Below are 16,678 nucleotides of genomic sequence, written 5' to 3' on the forward strand. Positions count from 1 at the left end.
GAGGCGGGGCTCGCGCCGGAGCGCGGCGTGGGCGGGAAGAGGTGAATGAGACCGGCCCAGAGGCCGGGCCACGATTTCTGGTTAGGCTTTTGACAGTTATGACAGCGGCAACTTGGGTGGAGTCCTCCGATATTAACTGTGGGCTTGTAAATGGGGAAAATTAGTCTCTCAGGCTGGCGGTATTTGTCTAAGATCACTTGGAACAGCAATTACATTTCTAAGGAATTCAAACGAAATAACCAAGGATACCGGTAAAATCTGTGTTAAGAAATACAGGCAGGGAAAAATTGTACATAACAAAGATATCTGTCTGTCGCGTGTGAACAGTCTCAAAGTCTCAAACAGAAAGTCAGTGTCTTAAATGTTCCACTTAAGACGAGATTGGTTAGGGCTGTGAGTATCACCGACAAGGCGCTTGCTCTGCTTTCAGCCCACCCGTCTTTGATCCCGGACACCCCATTTAGCCCCTTGAATTTCCTCTTGGAATGAGCACAGAGCCAGGAGTAAGCTCTGGACACCGCAGGTGTGACCTCAAGGCAAAATAAAATAAAACCCACCCCTTGAAAAAAAAAAGGAAAAAAAGATTGGTTAAATAAATTGCAACAAATTTGTACACTATAACCTCTCCATTGTATCAGATTATGGGGAGGGGGAGTATTCACTAAATAAGATACAAAATTGCAGTTGCCACGAACTCTAGTTTTATTTGACAGGGCAGCAGTCTCTGTGTAATGGGATTTCAGGAGTATCTTTCATTCCTTGTGCGTTTTATATTTTCAAAAACTTTCATAATGCAATTCACAATAAAGGTGTTTTTTGTTTGTTTGTTTGTTTTGCTATTTAAGTAAAATGGTTTTAGTTGGGGAAAAACGAGAGAAGAGAGAGAAATAGGAATGCCATAAAGTAAAAGAAAGGAATTATACCCAAGTTGGATGAGGGTGATTCCAGACTGGAAAGTGTCACTAGACATTACTTTAACAATAAGAAAACCTTTTAAAATCAGGAAAAGGTAGTATTTTGCAGAAGAAACAAGCCTTTCTTAGACAGGAAAAATTACTTCTATAACTTGTGTGTGAAAGTTTCATTTACACCCCTATGAAGCAACCTCTAAGACCCTGGCAAGCCCAGCCCCAAGGGCCTTTCTTGGTCAAGATTGTGATTATGAAATCATTGTTTCCCCACAGTCTTATTTATTTTTATTTGTTTTTTTTTTTGGGGGGGGGCACAACCACTGGTCCTGGGGGGCTGTTACTGACTTAGTACTCCAGGATCGCTCCCTGCAATGCTTGGCTTCCAGGCAGAGAAATCACAGGGGTCTCTGGGAAAGAGAAAGGTCTTCAGGGGTTCAGAAGATTCAGATGTGCACAAGTTCTAGTGAGGTACAGGAAGTCAAAACAAGTAGGCCAAGCATGCAGGTCAAGTCATGGCCAAGAGAAAGTCTGATTGGAAAGGCCCTCCGCACCATCAGTCACCCAGCCCTGCTGGACTCTCACCTGCCTCCCAGAGCAGCCCTGCCACTTTGCCTCTCTCTCACAAAGGTCGAAGTCCTGGGCAAACACATCCGCTGGTCAAATGTCTGGTCACGTGCTCACTCCCCACTGACAGTTGCTAGGGACAGAGATAACAGAGACAGAGAGGTAGAGAGATTGAAATCTACCCAGTAGGCTTTGGGAAACTGGAAGTTTCATATTTTCTCAGGTTTTCTTGCAGGGGACATTGAAGAGGAGAGAAATGCAAATCTCAAGCAAGCTAAGAAGAATTTCTGTTGGAATAGGCCAAAGAGATAGTACAGGGGCTGACCCTAGTTCCAAACTAAACATGGGTTCCTCAGCACTGCCTATAGTGATCCACCAACACAGAGCTAAAAGTACACCCTGAATGCTAATGAGTGTGCTTCCCCCCCACACCAAAAAAAAAAAAAAGAGAGACGAGTGTTTCTATTGGAGTTTTGTGGGTGACTACATTATTAATACAGCAAGAGACTCTTGCAGATGGATTAAATGAAGGGTTAGGAGATGAAGAGATGAGTCTGATTACCTGGAATGGCCTGATATAATCAGAGGGAGCCAGGGAGCCAGAGAAGGCAGTATGATGAGACAAGAGCTAAGAACGGTGTGATTGATTCCTGGTTGGGGCCACAAGTCCAGGAAGACAGCAGCTGAAAAGGCAAGGAAGTAGATTGTCCCTAGGAAGCTCCAAAGGAATGCATCTTTCTGCTCATGCCTTCATTTTATCCCCATTTTGTACTTTTAATCTTCATAATTGTTAACACATTTTTGTTGTCTCAAACCACCAAATCTGTAGTAATTTGTTATAGCAGCAGTAGAAAACAATTACGTGTTTTGGATACAACAATAAAAACAGACTCGGGCTACATTGAGTAAGAAAGGGATTCATTGGGAGGATACTAGCATATAATGAGGATCCAGCCTACTTGGGTCATGTATCGATCAGGAGTATGTGGATGGTGTATGGGTACTAACTATTCCCCCTCTTCATATTCCTGGTGTAAATACCTCTTTCAGAGTAAAATGCTTTTCTCTTGCTCTACTTCCAGCTATCCCAGAAGTGACCTTCTGATTGGTGAGTTGGGGAGCCTGAAAGGAGCTCCATTCAACTCTTCTTCTCTCTTTCTCATTCACACCTACCTGCCCTCAAGGAGTATGGCTTTTGGCTCTTCTTCCTCCAGGCTTTAAATTTCTCAGTGTCTGATTCTCACCCAGAAATGCTATGATTTTTCCAGAAGTTCTTGGGACTAATGGAGAAGAGGAATATTTGGCTTTAGTATTAGCAAGTCCACTTGCCCATTACACCTTCAGAATCATGCCAACAGCTTTGTCATCAGCAAAGGTGAAATTTCTTTCTCTCTGCCTTACTTCTGTAGATATTTTACACTTTGAATCTAAACTTGGTTGAGACTATCCTCTATTTGTTCTGGACTCAGGGACTGGAATGACCCAGCCCAGCTGTTTCTATATCCATGTTATCTGACTCAAGATTCGAAACCCTGGCTGGACTTGGATCTCAGGTTGACCCCTTGACAAATGTGAAGAGAACAATAATTGATGATTGGGTTGTTGGTTTTTTTTTTTTTTTTTTTTTGCTTTTTGGGTCACACCTGGCGATGCACAGGGGTTACTCCTGGCTCTGCACTCAGGAGTTGTTCCTGGCGGTGCTCAGGGGATCATATGGGATGCTGGGAATCGAACCTGGGTCGGCCGCGTGCAAGGCAAACGCCCTACCCGCTATGCTATCTCTCCAGTCCCTTGATGATTGTTTTAAGATCACAAGAAAGAGGACTGGAGCAATAGTGCAGTGGGTAGGGTGCTTCTCTGGCTTGAAGCCAACCTGGGTTTGATTCCTGGCAACCCATATGGTCCCCCAATCCCCACCAGGAGTAATTCCTGAGCACAGAGCCAGGAGTAAGCCTGGAGTCCCACACAGTGTGGCCCAATATCACCAATCAAACCAAAAAAATAGCAGGAAAGAGGCTGGAGGTGGTGCAAAGAACTGGAGAAAATGCTTTGCATGAGAGACGCCTGGATTCAAACTCTGGCACTGCATGATTCCCTGACCACTGCTAGGTTGGCCCCTAAACAAATAAATAAGATTATCGGAAATGTTTGGGACAAGTGAATCCTGGAGAGCAAATGATGATAATTTCCAAAATAAGAGCTAAGAACTCTTAGGCAGGGGGCCAGAGTGATATACAGTGGGTAGGGGGCTTGCGTTGTATGGCCAACTTGGGTTCAATCCCTAGCACCCCATATGGTTCCCCAGTAGTTCCTGAATTCAGGAGTACTTCCTGAATGCAGAGTCAGGAGTAACCGCTGAGCATCACCAGGTGTGTCTGCCCCACACCCCCCAGAAAAAAAATCCAACCAAATCTTACACAGGTAGCCATGAGAAATGTTCACTACAAGGGGCTATTGCAAAGGTCCAGCGAAACGTAATAAGGCCCTGGACTCTAGGAGTAGAAATAATGGGACTTGATAGCGGATCAGATGGGTAGAAGAATGTTCAAGTGGGGCCAGAGTATGTGTATATATATATATATATATATATACATATATATATATATTCTGAGTATATATATATATACATATATACATATATCAGGTAGGGTGTTTGCCCTGCATGCGGCCGACCTGGGTTCAATCCCCGGCATCCCATACGGTCCCCCGAGCACCACCAGGAGTAATTCCTGAGTGCAAAGCCAGGAGTAACCCCTGAGCATCGCTGGGTGTGACCCAAAAAGAAAAAAAAGAAAAGGAATGTTCAAGTCATGGAACCATTTAGTATCCATCATTTTGGGGGTATGTAGAGTCTTTATTTAATAATCAGCACAATATTGGAGGCTACTGTGGACAGACCAGAGAAGGGGGCCTTATGTCTCAGTCCCTTGCTCCTCAAACAGTCAGTTCCATCTTCTTGGTCTAGACTTATTCCTCCCAGAAAGCTTCCCTAGTCTCATATCGGTGGGTCTTAGCCTGGTCAGCTAGGAATTTCCTGCAAACTGGTCAGTCTTCAGCTTATAGTTGTGTTCTTTGAGGAGCTGCTTGCTTTTCTTTTCTTTTTTTTTTTTAATTTTGGGGTAACACCTGGCAGTACTCAGGGGATCATATGCAATGCTGGGGATTTGAATGAGAAACTGCTTGGTTTTTACCATGTTTCCTTCAATTCTAGGTATGCTACCTGCTGCATGTAGCATCAGTCTTAGATTCACAGTATCTTCTTTATTTTTTTCTTTTTGTGTCACACACAGCGATGCACAGGGGTTACTCCTGGCTCATGCATTCAGGAACAACTCCTGGCGGTGCTCAGGGGACCATATAGGATGCTGGGAATCGAACCTGAATCAGCCGCATGCAAGGCAAACACCCTACCCGCTCTGCTATCATCACTTCAGCCCCAGATTCGCAGTATTTTTAAGCAGTGGACACAGAACTCTTTCTCCTCCAGATTCCCTTCTCAGGCATTTGAGCATTGCCAGTCCCCTTGCACTTATCAGGACCCTTAAACCAGTCCTCTGGCAGGCCAAAATGTTTGTCATTGAGCCTGGAAATGCGTAGTCACAGGTTTTCCAATTAGTGGCCATTCAGCCTCCAGATTTGTTGCTGGAGTTGGCAGTTTGATTGTTTTCATTGGGGTCCAGCCAGACCTTCACTTGCCACAGTGGAAGACGGTAGGCCTATAGGATATGCCCCCATTGAAGCCCGAGGTTGCTCACCGTGGTGGTCACAGATGTAAAAGGGCTGATGGCCTTTTATTTTGTTTTGGGCCACACAGGCCGTGCTCAGGGCTTACTCCTGGCTCTGCACTTAGGGATTACCTCTGGCAACTATACACATGGCCAGGGATCAGACCCAGCTAGACTGTATGCAAGAAAGTGTCCTACCTGTTGTACTTTCTCTCTGACTCTGATAGCCTATTTTTATTTTTATATTTTGGTTGGGGCTGGGTGTTGGGCCACACCTGTTTGTGCTCAAGGGCTATTCCTGGCTCTGTGCCCTGGAATGACAGTTGACAGTGCTCAGGGGATCATTTATGGTATCCAGATCCACTTCACATAAGGCAAGTGCTTAACATCCTATACTATATCTCCAGCCCTATGGATTAATCACTTTTTTTTCCCAGGTAGGGGTCAGGGATCAAACCCAGGGCCTCTTATATGAGACGCTGCCTTTTTTTTTTTTTTTTGGCCACTGAGCTACATTCCAGCCCTCATCAAATTCACTTTAAATAATTTCATTAAAACTCACATTTAGTGAGCTTATACTAAGGATAGAGATTTTGGTTGGTGCTAGGGAGCAGTGATAACAGAGGGCAGGGTCTCCGCGTGCAGAGCACTGGAGTCAAGTGCATGTGGGGACAAGTGAACTGGCACCTTAGGTCAGTGATGGGGCAGTGCTGGTGGCAGTGGGAACACAGCGGAGGGTCCTGGAACCCAGGCTTCAAGGGAGTCACAGGTTAAAGAAGAGAGGCCTCCAAGGGGAAGAGGACTTCCCTTGGAGGGGAAGAAGGGGAAGACTATTGCAGACAAAAAGGGTGCAGAAGGAGCAAGGGCAGGGACTGGAGTGATAGCACAGCGGGTAGGGCATTTGCCTTGCATGCAGCCGACCCGGGTTCAATTCCCAGCATCCCATATGGTCCCCTGGGCACCGCCAGTGGGAGTCTCCTGGAAATCCCAGAGCACACAGGCTTTGGGGTGAGTAGAGCCACCACCCACCCAGAGGAAGCGGGAAGGGCAGAATCTCACTGCCTCGTTGGCAGCGAGCACATGATCACACTTGACCAGCAGATGTGTTTGCCCAGGACTTTGACCTTTGTGGGAGAGAGACAAAGTGGCAGGGCTGCTCTGGGCGGCAGGTGAGAGTCCAGCCGCACTGGGTGGCCGATGGCCCTGAGGAACTGTCTGACTAGGCTGTTTTCTGGACCACGTCTTGGCCTGGGTCTTAGCCTCCTTACTTTCGGTTTCTCTTCATGTTTGGAATGCTCAACACCCACATTATTGACCTTCCGGTTTAGGTTCAAGGCCGTGGCACAGAGCCAAGAGAGGGTCAGGCTTACGGAAGTCACACTCAAAGGGATGAAGACAGGAACCTGCAGGGGTGGGGGCTGGGGGTGTTCCTGCTGGCAGCTGAGGAAGGTTTTCTTCTGGAAACATTTCTCAAATGCTCTTAAATTTTGTTTAAAAGACAAAATTTTGGGCTGGAGCTATAGCACAATGGGTAGGGTGTTTGCTTTGCATGTGGCCAAACAAGGTTCAATCTCTGATATCCCATATGGTCGCTAGAGCACCACCATGAGTAATTCTTGAGTGCAGAGCTAGAGTAGCCCTGAGCATCACCAGGTGTGGTCCCAAAACAAAAAGACAAAATCTGAGCTTAGAGTGATAGTACAGTGAATAGAGCAATTGGCCTTGCACACAGCTGACCCCCAACACCTCATACGGTCCCGTGAGCCCACTAGGGGTGATCCCTAAGCACAGAGCCAGGAGTAAGTCCTGAACACTACCAGGTGTGGCCCCAACCCCTCTCCCCCTATAGAAAAAAAAAACATTAAAAAGACAAGTTTTTTTTTTAAATTTTATTGGGGAGCCAGAGAAATAGTATAGCAGGTAAGCCTTTTGCCTTGCATGTAGCCAACCCATATCAGATTCCTGGCACCCCATGATCCCCTGATAAATGCCAGGGGTGGCCCAAACTCCCCTCATCCAAACAAACAGGTAAGAAACAAACTAAAACCCTAAATCTTAAGTCTGGGCAACCAACAATTGAGAGGAAAAAAAAGTGATCAGCACAGAAATCAGAGACTGATTCAAGAGTTCAAAGGAAACCCTTCACTTCCTGATAACAATCCACCCTTTTTAAACCTGAAAAATAACTCCTTTTTTAAAAATACATTTTATTATAGTTTTAGGTAGCATGATTACAATAGTATTAATATTTATGGTCTTTATGTGCAAAGTTATTGCACCCATCACCACCAGTAAGCCCATGACCCTCTCCCACTGTCCCTATGTCACCTCTAAGCCCATCTTCAATCTTCCCCTCCCTTCCCCTACTGCTTATTAACCACGGTTGTGATCCAAGGCCAAGGGAAACTCCCTACCCCTGAAGGTCCAGTTCCATAGCCCCCTCTAAGTCAAGTCTTCCTGGGCCTTCAGCCAGAGTGTCTTACATCAAGTTCGCTGTTCTCATGCTCCAACTCCTGCAGCTTCCGTCATTCCTTGCTCTTATTGAAACTTACTGTGATTTTTAGCTTTTCCTACCTATCTCCTTCTTGGGACTTGCGACCCCAGAGCAGGCTCTTCTGCTCCTGGCTTGGGACCTGGTTGCTCATGGCAACAAGAAAAGAAAAATACTTGGTGAGCAGGTTTTTTGGGCTTAGCCCTTCTCACGTAGCACGTTGTGCAACCCCCATGACAATCTTGTGAAACAAATCACCTTTTATAGGTGAAGACAGGAACTTCTGGAAGGGCTGGGGAGATGGAACATCAGGTACGGCACTTACCTTGCCCATGACTGACTTGGGTTTGAACCCTGGGTTCCACCAGGAGAAAGCCTGGAGAACTGCTCAGTGTGGGCCCCAAACAAAACGAAAGTTAAACAAAGCAAGCCTCTACTTCCAAGTTAAACTAGGAAAATATTTTTGGATTGGAGAGATAGTACAGTGGGAGGGCACTTGCCTTATACATGGCCTATCTAGGTTTCATCCCCAGAATCCCTTATCATTCACCAAATCATACTAGGAGTGAGCCCTGAGTGCAGAGTCAGGAGTAAGCCTGGGGTGTAGTCCAAAAAACAAAGAAAAATAAAAGGAACTACTGGAGTTATTGGTCATTTTCCCACGCAAAGGATTAGTCCATGGGAAAACTGGACTCTCACCCCGGGAGTTTTGGCTCTTCCGCCTATACTGCTCATGGCCACACTCATGTGCTGTCTCTCACATGTCATGTCGTGTCGTGGGCCTTGGGAAATGCATCTGGGCTGACATGGAAAGGCATTTGCTAAAGCAAGAGAAAAGTTTCAAGGAGTGCCTTAGTTTCGGCTCGTTATGCCGCAACAACTTCCAAATCTCAATTTACAGGTGAGTTCTTGCTCTGCCAAACACCACGGGGCTGGCTGTGAGCAACGTGGTCCTCAGCAGAGAGGAAAGAGATCATCTGGGTGAGCTAGGACGGGCTAGCCCCAGTGAAAACTGATACTGAATCTCTTTCCCCAACTCTGTGCTCAAGTAGAGTCATGCTGGTTGCTTAAAATTGTCATGGTGAGACTATTTATGGGATGGAAATTGGGAAATGCCCTTTCTCCTTAGAGAGCTGGTTGTTAAATCATCTCAACATGAGGAGAGGACAATGATGTCTTCCCTTAAAGCATTTTGCCAGAAAAGATACTGGACCCATGGGCATGAACGAGCCAATGCTAGGTTCACTCACCTCACTGGTTAAAGCAATGAAAAGGTCCTGGAATATACTGCTCCATTGGTGTGAGCAAAAAAGAGCAAAAAGGTGTGCCAATATACACTCCTACAAATGCTGTCTGAGAGTATTGTTCCCTTTCTAAGCACTACCAATCATGTTTATTTACCCCGATCTGATGGGTTAAATTTGGTGCCTCGGGGCTGGAGAGATAGCACAGCGGATAGGGCATTTGCCTTGCACGTGGCCAACCCGGGTTCAATTCCCAGCACCCCATATGGTCCCTTAAGTACCTCCAGGAGTAACTCCTGAGTGCAGAGCCAGGAGTGACCCCTGTGCATCGCCAGGTGTGATGCAAAAAGCAAAAATAAATAAATACATAATTTAAAAAAAAATTTGGTGCCTCATTCTTGTTAAATTTGACAGTTTAATAGTCAAAAAGGTCTCATCTAAGGAGATCATAAAACTATAGTTTTGGGCATGTTTGTGAGGAATTCTAAAAACCTATACCAGTGCCAGTGAGTATTTGTGAGTAACAATCCAATCGGTCTTCACTAAGGATTCAAAGATGAGCACTGAGGAAAGTCCTTGAAAACTGACCTTGAGGAGTTTGTCTGTGACCTTTTTTTTCTTTTTGGGCCACACCTGGCAGTGCTCAGGGATTACTCCTGGCTCTGGACTCAGGAATTGCTCCTGGCAGTGCACAGGAGACAATATGGGATGCCAGGAATGGAACTGGGTCGGCCGTGTAAAGGCAAATGCCCTACTTGCTGTACTATCCCTATGACCTCTGTCTATGACCTTTAATAAAAAAGATTCAGTGCCGAGGTTGAATCTCTTTAGTACAGTGGGCAGGGACTTGTCTTTCAGGTGGCAGAGCCAGGTTCAAATCCTGGTCCCTCAATCCAGTATGGTCCCTCAATCCTTCCAGGAGTAATTCCTAAGCACAGAACCAAGAGTAACCCCTGAGCATTGCAGGGTGTGGTTCAAAAACAAACAAACAAAAAACAAAAAAAGATTCAGTGAAGATTAGGGAGGGGTTAGTTTGAGGAGGGCAAGCGTGTGAGTTAAGATCTCTTAAAAAAAAATTTAGAAAAAATGATAAAAGAAAAAGTTCCTGCCATAGAGGCAGGCTGGCAGACAGGAGGGAAACTGTGGACACTGGTGGAGGGAAAGGGACACTGGTAAAGGACTGGAGTTTGATTATTGTACACCTGAAATTCAATCATGAATAATTCTGTAATTCATGACAGTTCAATAAATTACAAAAACTTTTTTAGGGGCTGGAGAAATAGCACAGCAGGTAGGGCGTTTGCCTTGCACGCAGCCGACCCAGGTTTGATTCCCAGTATCCCATATGGTCCCCTGAGCACCGCCAGGAGTAACTCCTGAGTGCAAAGCCAGGAGAAACCCCCTGTGCATCACCAGGTGTGACCCAGAAAGAAAAAAAAAACAACCAAACTTTTTTAGCGGAAAAGACTCCAAGCTGCTGAATCCTCCAGGCAGATGAATCTCTAGGTTGAAAACTCTGCAGCCTTCTTGGAATGGGGGCAGGCTGATTTCCTGCCCTACAGAAGTCCCAGCAGCCTCCGTCCATATATAGTCCTCCGAGTACAGGTGATCCCTGAGCACAAAGCCAGAAGTAAGGCATGAATACTGCTGGCTATGGCCCCAAAGACAAACTTTATTTTCTTTTTTATTATTATATTATTTGCTTTTTGGATCACACCTGGCAATGCTCAGGGGTTACTCCTGGCTCTGCAGTCAGGAATCACTCCTGGCAGTGATCAGGGGACCACATGGGATGCCGGGGATTTAACCTGGGGTGGCTGCATGCAAGGCAGACACCTTACGTGTTGTAGCTTCTCTCCAGACCTGCATATGGAAGCCTTGAGATCAAAACTGGCACCTTATACAGTGGATAGAACACTTGCCTTGTAAGCTGCAGGTGGCAGTTCATGGTCCCCCCAAGTATGCTGAGGAGTGATCAACACTATCACTGCTAGGTATGTCCTCTAAACAAACAAAAGATAGTCCACTCCATCCTTCCTTGTACAGTGTCTCTCCTTCCCTCACCTTTCTTTCCCCTTGTCACTGAGATTGTTGTCATGATAGCTGGGAGTGCTCACATGCCTGGTTGCATGCACTTTTGGTTGTGGTGCCTGCCAGAGTCATGTCCTTTGGCCGTGGTGCTTGCACAAAATCTGGCTGAAGCGCTCACCAGGGGTCACAAAACGGTGTGCACACAAACATTCCTCAGGGATCATCCTTGCCCTCCATGCTTGGAATCTTTTTTTGGGGGGGTGGGAGGTCACACCCAGTGATGCTCAGGGGCTCTTCCTGGCTCTGCACTCAGGAATTACTCCTGGTGGTGCTCAGGGAACCATATGAGATGCCAGGGATTGAACCCTGGTCGGCCGCATGCAAGGGAAACGCCCCACCTGCTGTGCTATCGCTCCGGCCCCAATCCTCGGAGATCTTTAGTTGAGGTACACCTGGCAGCCACACCTTTTTGTTGTGGTGCTCACACACACCTGACTGTGGTGTGCTGGAGCTTAAAACTCTGTTGAGGCACTGAGGGGCCCAGTCAGAAGAGCTATTGGGACTGAGCTCCGTGTATGTCAGAGGTCCAGAGATAGACCTTGCAGCCTCATACTTACAAGGTAAGTAACCTTTGCCACTGAGCCATTCCCTGGAACCCAACAGTTGACCCTTTTAACCTGATTTACTCAATCTCCCCCATCCCCTTCAAGCCTTCTAGTTAGAATTAATTTTCTTTTCAGGTCAGGAATTGACTCCCGTAGCTGGAAGAACAAACTTTACATGCAGAAGCTGAGGTCTGATCCCCCGTACCACATGGTCCCCAAGCACTGCCTGGAGCAACTTCCAGGCTGGAAGTCATCCCCAGCACCCTCAGGTGTGGACCCCAAACCAAAATAAAATAAAATCAGGGCCTAAGTGATAGTAAAGTGGTAGGGCATTTGCCCTGTATGAGGCTGACCCAGATTTGATCCCCGGCATCCTGTGTGTTTCTCCGAGGACCGCAGGGAATGATCCCTGAGTGCAGAGCCAGGAGTAACCCTGAGCTTTGCCAGGTGTGGCCCAAAAAACAAAATAGAAAGAAATAAATAAAATTAATTGTTTTGTTTTATTCTTTTGTATTCCACATAGGGGGGAAGTGATTTTTTGCTTCACTTCCACAAACAAGGTGAAGTTGGTTGCTCCCTCTGACTTATTTCACCTTTGTTTGATCTCCAGTTCCAGTCATGCTGTTGCATGGTGACATGGGGGAAGCTTCTGAACTGCAGCCTGGGGAACAAAATATGTTTATTTCAGGTATGTGCCAGACCTTGGGGAGTGCTAATATGTGCCGTAGAGGCAGCTTAGTTCACCCTCAGGAGGCACAGGTCTGCTCTATGCAAATGAAGCGCTCAGTCACTGCAGGTCTGATTGGTGGGAAGTTCCCTGGTGACCCGCCTTCTCCTTTCCGTTCTGTTGGGGACTGGCCTTGGTAGCCCCTGCTTGTTTTCCCTGAGAAGGGAATGAGCAGGGGAAAAACGGGGCGTGTGGGAGCACCATGACCTGGCGGCTGACCCTGTAAAGGGGGGCCCCCCGAAGGGAAGGCTGCACCTGATCCTCCTTGGCCGGGCCAGAAGCCATATTCTCATTCCTAAGAGAGTTCAAGGAACTGTCCGCGTGCGCAGCTGCAAAGCAGAATAACAGATAACGTAGCTCGCTCCACTTGTAACCCTTGGCTTTCCCACAGAGTGTTCACTGCATACTATAAAAGAAAGTGAGCTGGGGCAGGAGCTATAGCACAGTGAATAGGACTTTTGCCTTGCACGCGACCGAACCGGGTTCGGTTTCCAGTATCCCATATGGTCCCCCGAGCACTGCCAGGGGTAATTCCTGAGTGCAGAGCCAGGAGTAACCCCAGAGCATTGCCCGGTGTGACCCAAAAAGGCAAAAAAAAAAAAAAAAGTGAGCTTTGGAATAAAGTCGCTGTATGTTTCATACAGTCCTCCCTACCTCGTCTTCAGCTCTTTCCAGCCGAAGTTCAAGTTGACTGAGTGGGATGCAGCAATATTCTTCTAGGAAGCAGCTGTGACTGTGCATGTCCAAACCTGCCGGCGTGTTTCAGCTTGCCAGATCCATTCTGCCAACAGCTCCTCACTGTTTCAGTTGCCCAGACTCAACTCAAACGACACTAATGCACTTCTTATTTTGTTTTTGTTCTTTTATGGACCACAACTGGCTATGCTTAGGGCTTACTCCTGGCTCTGTGCTCAGGGTTCACTCCTGGTGGGCTCCTGGTGGACTCAGGGAACCAAATGAGGTGCCGAGGATCAAACCCAGGTCGGCCACCTGCAAGGCAAGTACTGTAGCCCCGTACTGTCCCTCAGGACCTGTTCCCTATTTCTTGTCCACAGAGTTTCCTCTTTCTTTTCTTCTGTTGCTCAATAGTACGCTCTTGTGTCTCACCTCTATCCACTCATCTGTCATTGGGTGCTTTGGTGGTTTCCAGCCCGTGACTGCCATGAACAATCCCATGATGAGCACAGGTTGTACTTCTTTCCCTGTGTATTTAGGTTTTTGTATGCCTTGGGTAGATACCCAGAGGTAGGATAACTAGATCTTATGGAATTCAATTTCTCATTTTGTTCGTTGTTTGTTTTCTGCAGCTTTCCCTGTTTCAGAGGACAAGGCACCTTGTGAATTCAGCACTTGGCAGAGAACAAGAGTGTGTCTGGGAATCCAGCGGGTGGCACTGATTTCTCACCACCAGGCTCTGACAGTGCCCCCAAGCCACCTCAGAAGCACTGGTACCAGGGCTGGGCTCAGCCCTGTTGAGATGTCAGAGGCACTGAGGGAGGCTGTGGGACCGGCTCCCCACCCTGCAGACACACCAGGCTTCCATTCCTCATCCCACACCAGGTTCACCAGAAGCCCTGGCACCTGCATTTCTAGAGATTCTAAAATTGGGTATTTGAGAGCTTTGATGCTAAGACTGTATTTTCTCAAGTTGACTATTACAGAAAAAGGTTCCCCCTTCCCTCCCCAGCTCACCCTCCTGTACCTGATTGGATTTATTTATTTATTTATTTATTTATTTGCCACACCCATCTATGCTTGGGGGCTTACTCCTGGCAGTGCTTAGGGAACCACATATAGTGCAAAGGATTGAACCCAGGCTAGCCATATGCAAGGCAAATGTCTTACCCCTCTACAAATGTCTATTGCTCTGGTCCCACAGGAGTCTCTTGTGAAGTTTCTAAAAACTGACGGAGGGAAGGGAAGGGGAGAAGAGGGAAGAGGTGAGAGAAGGAAGAGGGCTAGAGGGGAGGCAGAAGGGGAGGAGAGGGGAAAGCAAAGCAGAGTCCCCACCCCCCTCAGCCAGAAACCAGCCCCTTTATCCAGGGGGAGTGAGAATGAGGGACCTGCTGGGCCAGGGTCCTGTGCTCTGTGCTCTGGGGGTGGACAGTTCCAGGCATGGCCATGGGACAGTTTCCAGAGAGGTATGGGAAATCCCAGAGCAGAAGAGGGTTTGCCCTTTTCTGGGTCATTTTTTAGCACTCTCCCCTCCTCCTGGCCCCTGGTCAGCCTGAGGACCCGCAGCACCTCCTGAGGTCCCTGGAGGCCCAGTAACACAGGCAGCAGACTCTCATTATGGGATGGGGCAGGGTCTTGGCACTGGGACTGGTAGACAAGAAGAGACTTTTGGTGGTGGTGGGGTCGGCACATGAGTACAAAGCAGTACAAAGTGGAGGAACAGGCTTTGTGTCGGGGGTGGGTGAGAGTAGATGGACACCAGGCGTCTGGTCAGTGTCCAGGTTCAGTGTGGCTGCAGCTGCTGGGCTCCAGGCTGGGGCCTCCTCTGACCTAGATGCTGAGGTAGTTGGTCACTGAGATCCTCAGCTGCTTCTTTATCTTTCTTTATGTTTCTTTTTGGGACCTCAACTAGTGGTATGTGTGTGTATCTGCATGCACGCGTGTGTGCATGCATGTGTGTGCGTGTGTGCATGTGAGATTCTTGGTGATGTCCGGGGGATCATGCAGTGCCAGGATCAAACCCAGGGTTCCAGTGTGCAAAGCCCAACTTTCAGCTTCCTCCCTAGCCTCACGGGATTTTCCTATGTGGCACAATCTACCCCTTCTTGATCCTGCTCTTGGGAGCAGGGGCCCAGGAGTTTGCCGAGGGACCAGGCTCTCCTTACCATGGGGTCTGAGTTCCACCCACCTAGGCAGACCCAGCCCCTCACACCTGCCTGAGCACACCCCTTCTTTAGTGCCTCTCTCAGGCTCCACAGCAACCTTACTGGGCACCCACTTTCCAATCTCTGTCACTGATTTCCTCTCTCATTGCCACCAAACCACAACACTGCGATGTGGTTTCTGAAGCACTGAGAAAGCCCAAGTCACCTGAAAAAGCCTTTTAGCTACTGTTTGAGGTCACAGAGGCCAAATGGTGATTTTAAGAAAAGCCACCAGTTTCCAAGAAAAGGTGTTATGCGCTGCAACCAACACACACACTCTCACGAGATGTAAGATGCATCCCTGGAGGGAACCCTGAGGAAGGAGCCAGCAGTTCTCCTGGACAGTGGCCAGCAGAGCAGAGGGCACTGTGTTTGAAAGCTCAGAGACAGCCTTGACGAGCACCATCTCTGCCCAGAGCTCTGCCCTCCACATGACCATGATGTAGATGCAGGGAGAGACAGATGAAGTGGGCAGCAGGTGAAGAATGCGGCCTGTGGGTTTATTCAGTCGCCCAAACATCTGCTGGACACTTTGAGTCATTGCAATGTTAGATCCATGTTAGACACCATCATATCCCTCCTGAAGATTGAAACCTCACGCAGGGGAGGGAAATAGCCGGAAGGCACTAAGGGAGCATGGACAGGAGCAAGTAACAATATGGAGTGCAAGGCTCCGTGAGACTCCTCCCTACAGGACTGACCCAGAATCCAGACAGCAGAGAAGCAGGGGAGGGCTCTGCGGGCAGAGGGAGAGTTGAACCTGCTCCCGGGGTAGGTACACAGAGCAGCGCAGGGAAGTGCAGGTAGTCTGGTTTGACTAAAAGCCCAGATTTAATCACTTGATTGATGCATTGCAGGTTTGGGTCCTTGGGTGATTCCTGGTGGGGTTTGGTTCTTGGGTCACACCTGGGGACAGCATTTCTGAGCACTGTGCTGGGAGAAGCCCCTGCCTAAGTACCACTGGGTGTGACCTCAAAATGGAAAAGAAAATGCGCAAGCTAAAAATGACATGGGCATATGGTCCCCTGAGCACCGCCAGGGGTAATTCCTGAGCGCAGAGCCAGCAGTAACCCCTGTGCATCGCCGGGTGTGACCCCCCCCAAAAAAATGACATGGGCATTCTGTGGCCAAGTGTGGCTGCTGGGTGGCCATATGTGAATGCCACATCCGAAATGTGCAGCCCCAGGGGCTGGAGCAATAGCGCAGCGGGTAGGGGGTTTGCCTTGCACGTGGCTGACCCAGGTTCGATTCCCAGCATCCCATACGGTCCAGTGAGCACCGCCAGGAGTAATTCCTGAGTGCATGAGCTGGAAGTAACCCCTGTGCATTGCTGGGTGTGACCCAAAAAGAAAAAAAAAAGAAAAAAAAAGTGCATCCCCCAGAGAGCACTATACAGAGTGTGCCAGAGTACCCCAACTACAGGGAGTATGACACACAGGGCGCGGGCAGGGGGTGTCTTTACTCCCTTGTGATCACAAGAACATGAACAGGGGAAGAGGAA

Source organism: Sorex fumeus, unplaced genomic scaffold, assembly GCF_029834395.1.
Source record: "Sorex fumeus unplaced genomic scaffold, SorFum_2.1 ptg000047l, whole genome shotgun sequence".
Classification (NCBI taxonomy): Eukaryota; Metazoa; Chordata; class Mammalia; order Eulipotyphla; family Soricidae; genus Sorex; species Sorex fumeus.